The sequence below is a fragment of the Lycium barbarum genome, chromosome 8, assembly GCF_019175385.1.
Source record: "Lycium barbarum isolate Lr01 chromosome 8, ASM1917538v2, whole genome shotgun sequence".
NCBI lineage: Eukaryota > Viridiplantae > Streptophyta > Magnoliopsida > Solanales > Solanaceae > Lycium > Lycium barbarum.
The window spans coordinates 3,957,097-3,963,883 of NC_083344.1; positions in this window are offsets into that span (position 1 = coordinate 3,957,097).

The following is a 6,787-nucleotide window of genomic DNA, read 5'->3' on the forward strand; positions in this document are numbered from 1 at the left end:
AATTAAACAATTCGACTTTGAGAATGTATATCTAGGCACCTTAATTCGTCTCCATTGTGTCGGTTGAACTCTCTAACTTACAAGGAAGAATTAGCTATAGGTGACCTTTTAGTTGTGAAATTAGTATAGGTGACTCATAGAGACCACTTGAAAGCAAAACCCAATTAAATTTGGGATTAATAAAATTGGGGTCCAAAATGTATTTTTTCAAACTTCTTAATCTTTTACAAAATATAAATAGACCCCAACTTAATCCAAAAAACCCCCCACCAACCCCCTTCTCCTCCTCCCACCCCTCCCCCGCCCCACACTCCCCCCACCCCCCACCCCCCAATTTTTTAAAAAAAAAAATGAATTTTTTATATGCTTTTTCACCAGCAACCCCCCCCCCCCTCCTCCTCCTACCCTTCCCCCAATCCCACCCCCCAACCAAAAAAAATGAAATTTATTTTATTTTCTTTTTCACAAGTCGCCCCCTTCTCCTGCTCCCACCCCTCTCCCCGCCCTCCCCCAATTTTTTTTTAAAAGTTTTAATTTTTTTTATTTGTTTTTTTCATCCCCCTCCTCCTCCTCCCAATCCTCCCGCTCCCCCCGCCCCAAAAAATATTTAAAATTTAAAAAAAAAATTGATTTATTTTTACCAGCCCCCACTCCTCCTTTGATTTATTTTTACCAGCCCCCACTCCTCCTCCCCCCACCCCTTCCCCCCTAATTTTTTTTAAATTTTGATTTTCTTTATTTGTTTTTCACGCCACCTCCTCCTCCTTCCAACCCTCCCCCCCCCCCCCCAACCCCCATTTTTTTAAAATAATTTTTTTATTTTCTTTTTTTTTAATTTTTTGATTTTTTCTACCAGCCCCCATTCCTCTTCGTCGCCCCAAATTTTTAAAAAACAATTGATTTTCTTTATTTGTCCCCCCCCCCCCCCCCCCAAATTTGTTTTTTTCAATTTTGAAAAGTTTTTCTTTTTGTTTTTTTGCACCCCCCACCCTTCTGGAAAAAAAATTATTTTCAAAAAAAAAATTTAAAATTTTATTGCACCCCGCCCCCCAAACAAAATGATTTTTCTTGAAAAGAAGTTTTGAATTTTTTTCTTTTTGGTTTCTTACCTCCCCACCCACCCAAAAAAATTAATTTTGTTTAAAAAAAAAAGTTTTGAAAAGTTTTTATTTTTGGTTTTTTAAATAGAATAATTCCTTCTGTCGTGTATCCTCGATTAATGCAAATCTCCCCTCCCGCCCCCCGCCCTCCCTCCCCCCCCCCCCCCCCCCCCCCCCCCACACACACACACTCCAAAAAAAAAATCTTGAAAGGAAGTTTTGAATTTATTTATTTTGGGTTTAAGAAAAGTTTGGATAAAATCCAGGTTATTGTTGTTATGTGTTTGTAGTGAAATAAATGGCTTTTCTGTTGTTGTCCTGGTATGGTTCAGCGTTTAGGAAAATATATCCAACAAATAGTTTTTTTGTTCTTGTCCTGGTATTTATCTGGTTCTATTTGTAGAAGATAACCAACAGATTTGTAGTTGTTGCAACAAATTCTACACTTTTTGCAACAAGTAGACATTCTGTTGCAACGACTCGCTAATCTGTTGGACATAGCTTCCATTATTTGCTTCTGTTTGTAGAAGATATCCAACAGATTTTTAGTTGTTGCAACAAGTTTTACACTTGTTGTAACAAATAGACAATTTGTTGCAACAACTACAATTCTGTTGGACATAGCTTCAGTTATTTTTTTCTATTTGTAGAAGATATCCAACAGATTTTTAGTTGTTGCGACAAGTTCTACACTTGTTGTAGCAAGTAGACAATTTATTGCAACAACTACAAATTTGTTGGATATAGCATCAGTTTTTTGGTTCTATTTGCAGAAGTTATCCAATAGATTTTTAGTTGTTGCAACAAGTTCTACACTTGTTGTAACAAGTAGACAATTTGTTGCAACAACTACAAATTTGTTGGACATAGCTTCAGTTATTTGGTTCTGTTTGTAGAGGATAACCTACAGATTTGTAATTGTTGCAACAAGTTCTACACTTGTTGTAACAAATAGACAATTTATTTATGAATCAGCAAATGTTGAGGAAAGATATAGTCAAATTGGCAGTCAAACTGACAGTCATTCCTCAAAACGAGATGAAGAATAAAGCCAAGAAGCAGTATATACAAATGAAGAAAGTGAAGAAGAACTAGAAGATGAAGAAACTGATGATGGAAATGAAGGTGATCGAGTAGATCAAGGAAATTTGCTACACCCCAGAAGGTAGTTGCTAAACAAATTATTACTTAAGTTATGGTATTTGGAGGCTGTTGAACTTTTTTTTTGTCCTTTATGTTATTTATGAATGATGTTTATGAACTTATTTATTTGATTAGTTGTGGTATTTGGAGCCAAGGTGGTTGTTGAACAATTTCTATTTATAAACTTATTTATTTTGCTTACTAATTGTTGCAGTAGATGCATACAGTAGAATTGCTTAGTTGCTTAGTTGTTGCAACAAAATACTCACCTTGTTGGAAAAAATCAAACCATTGCTTAAATTATTATAAAAACTAAAAAAATATGTCGCAACAGATGAGTTAATTGTTGCAACAGATCATACACTTGTTGAAGAAGTTACAACAAGTTACTAATCTGTTTCAACAGATGGATCAGTTTAAACAAGTCACTAATCTGTTTAGACAAGTTATCTAAATGATTGCAACAGATCATACAGTTGTTGAAGAAGTTGCAACAAATTACTAATCTGTTCCAACAAGTAACTAATCTGTTTAAACAAGTTACTAATTTGTTTAGACAAGTTGCATAAATGATTGCAACAGATCATACAGTTGTTGAAGAAGTTGCAACAAATTACTAATCTGTTTCAACAAGTTACTAATCCATTTCAATAAGTAACTAATCTGTTTAAACAAGTTATTAATCTGTTGCAACAGATAGTACAGTTGTGGAAGAAGTTGCAACAAATTACTAATCTGTTCCAACAAGTAACTAATCTGTTTAAACAAGTTACTAATTTGTTTAGACAAGTTACTAATCTGTTACAACAGATCATACAGTTGTGGAAGAAGTTGCAACAAATTACTAATGATTTTAGTAGATATATATATTGATCACCAAATATGATTGATTTCCATTGTTTATCACTGAATATGGGTGAATCAAGTAGTTCACATCAATTCACTCCAATGATCACTTCGTTTAGTGCGTATTGGACTTAGTTGATCATCTATCCTGACCCAAAACACCATCAAATTGCTTACGTATATATATATATTAATCACTAAATATGATTGATTTCCATTGTTTATCACTGAATATGGGTGAATCAAGTAGTTCACATCAATTCACTCCAATGATCACTTCGTTTAGTGCGTATTGGACTTAGTTGATCATCTATCCTGACCCAAAACACCATCAAATTGCTTAAGTATATATATTAATCAATAAATATGGTTGATTTTCATTGTTTATCACTAAATATGGCCGATTCCCTTTATTGATCACTAATTATAGGTGAACCAAGTAGTATCTGTTGTAGCAAGCGTAGTATCTGTTGCAGCAAGTGTAGTATCTGTTGGAACAACTGTAGTATCCTTTGTAACAACTGTAGTAGCTGTTGTAGTAAGTGTAGTACCTATTGCAACTCAAATTACCATCAAATTGATTAAGTATTATATATTGATCACTACTTATTATTGATTTCCTTTGTTTATCACTAAATATCATTGATTCTCTTTGTTGATCACTAAATATGGGTGAATCAAGTAGCATCCGTTGCAACAACTGTAATATCTGTTGCAACAAGTGTAGTATCTATTGCAACAACTGTAGTATCTGTTGTAGCAAATGACATAGTTATTGAACAAGTCCTTACTCTTGTTGGATAAGACACAACAGGTTACCCACTTTCTGCAACAAGTCACTCCACTTGTTAAAAAAACCCCAACATGTAACTTAGTTGCTGCAACAAGGCTTGTCAGTTGTTGCAAAGATTGCTTATTTGCTGGAAATCTTTTAGCAGTTGGATAAAACACAAGTTACTAGTTGTTGCAACAAGTCCTGTTACTTGTTTGATAAAACCCAACAAGTTACAGAGCTGTTGCTACAGATTCATTACTTGTTGAAAATTGTTCAGCAATTTATTAACAACAATACACACATTTGTGATTTGAACGCGATTAACATATCATATAAACCAAGTTCACAAGCACCAAGAACAGAAATTACCATTCTAAAAAATAATAACATTAAAATGTCATAAATTTCCAAAAAATAACCGTTATTACAACACAATGCAATTAACAACTATGGAGCATTTCGGCTTGGACAACAACTACAAATCTGTTGGATATTTTCTACAAACAGAACCAAATAACTGAAGCTATGTCCAACAGATTTGTAGTTGTTGGAATAGATTGTCTACTTATTGCCACAAGTGTAAAACTTGTTGCCACAACTATAAATCCGTTAGATATCTTCTATAAAAAGAATCAGATAAATACCAGGACAAGAACAAAAAGACCATCTATTGGATATCTTTTCCTAAACCCTGAAACATGCCAGGACAACAATAGAAAAACCATCTATTTCACTACAAACACACTACAACAACAACCTGAATTTTATCCAAACTTTTCCTAAACCCCCAAAAAAATCAAAACTTCTTTTCAATATTCTTTTTGAGTGGGGGAGGGAGGTGGTACAAATTTTTTTTTTTTAAACAAACATTTTTTTTTGAAAAGGGGGAGGGGGGGTGAAAAAATTAAAAAAAAATCATTTTTTTTGTTTTTGGGGTGAGGGGGAGGGATGGGAAGACGAGTGGAGGCTGGTAAGAAAAAATCAAAACTTTTTTTAGATTTTTTTTTGGAGGGGGGGTGTTGGTGAGGGGTGGGGGAGGGTTGTGAGGAGGAGGAGGGGTGTGAAAAAATAAATTAAAAAATCAATTTTTTTAGGTGGGGGTAGTGGGGGGTGGGAGGAGGAGCAGGGGCTGGTGAAAAAACAAAAAAAAAATCTAAACTTTTAAAAAAATTTTGGTGTGTGTGCGTGGGGGGGGGGGGGGGGGGGAGGAGTGGAGGCTGGTAAGAAAATATTTTTAAAAAAATTAAAATTTTTGTAGGGGGGTGGGGGTGGGTTGCGAGGACGAGGAGGAGGGGGATGAAAAAACAAATAAAGAAAATTAAAAAAATTTAATTTTTTTTGGAGGGTGGGGGTGGGGGTGGGGTTGCGAGGAGGAGGAGAGGGGGTGAAAAAACAAATAAAGAAAAGGGTTAGGGGGTTGGGAGGAGGAGAAGGGGAGTGAAAAAAAATTGGCGGGGGGTGGGGCGGGGCGGGGGGTAGGGGAGCTGGGTGGGGGGTATGAGCGGGGATGGGTCAAAGTATTAAAAATAAAAATTTAAGTGCAAAGTGTTAAAAATAAAGTCGAGGGTCAAAGTATCAAAATGGAAACTTTTGGGCAACTTCAAAACCCCTTAATCACTAATAGAAAATTGTCACCTCCACCTAATAATTAAAACTTGAGTCACCTCTCCTAAAATAAAAAACTAAAGAGTCACCAATAATTAAATGCCCGAACTTACAAAATGATCATCTAGACACCTTTAAAATTTATGTGTCGTGTCAGCATTGGGTGTCCATGAGACACGTTGGGGACAAGTTGAGGTGTCTATATGTTCACTCCCAATTTGAGTGCTTACTTGTCAGCTGAGGCCAAGTTTGAATGTTTGTTTATGTATTATGCTTACAATAACATACCCAGTGAAATCCCACAATGTAGGGTCTGGTGTTTATGTATTATGCTTATTATGTAATAATGATATTTTTATTCTATCCTTAATAATTCTTATCCCATGTCCTACTTTTTTTTATATATATAATATATTGTATGTTTATTCTTCAAATTATTAATGTGTGTCATTATGTACCTACGAAAAATGCTACAATCTATCCAAATGTTATTTCATTAAAACTATGTGTACCAGCCATCCAAACAAGTCTTCCCACTGGTTTGTCAATTCCTATTGTACTCTACTTCCAACACTAGACGAGAACTTTGTTTTATATTTTGCAAAAGCTCAAAAAAAGGTTCATGTTAAGAGGACTTAATTATTAATGCTCGAATCCAAACTTCTTGTTAAAATTAAAGAATACTTGAGGGTTGTCTGATAATTAGTTAGAGTTATGCAGGTATTAGTAATACATGAAGTAGTTACGAGGAAAGTTTTGTTTATTTTATGCATGGTTTAGTTTTTTATGTATCGGCTATTGCACATTCTATCATCTATAAAATAATACATAAATTCGCTCATAGTATACATGTATTAGCTATGCTGGTTTCTAAATTGCAAACCAAACAACATACTAATTTAAACATGAATAACTTGCCTCTTAATCAACTACCAAACGTGATATTACTTATGCATGATCTAATATCCGCATAACTCAACTCCAAACTAGCTACCAAATGATCCCTTACCACCTAACATCTTCATACTAATTGAAGTTGTACAACTTTGCTTTGCGTAATTAATCTACGTACCCGCCATATTACAAAGAAAACCGTACCCACTCTCTACTAATGTTGCTCCATCTGGAACAAAAAAACAAACCCTAAAAATTATCTGTTTTATATTAGTTTATATGACCCATTTTTTAAATCTATTTTCATTTTAAAAAAGGATAGCTTTTTCAGCTTTAGCCATAACCTATAACATTTGTTTGGCGGTAAACAATTATCATTAAGCAAAATGAGAAGTTCAACTTTAATTGATTCAAGAAAACTTAA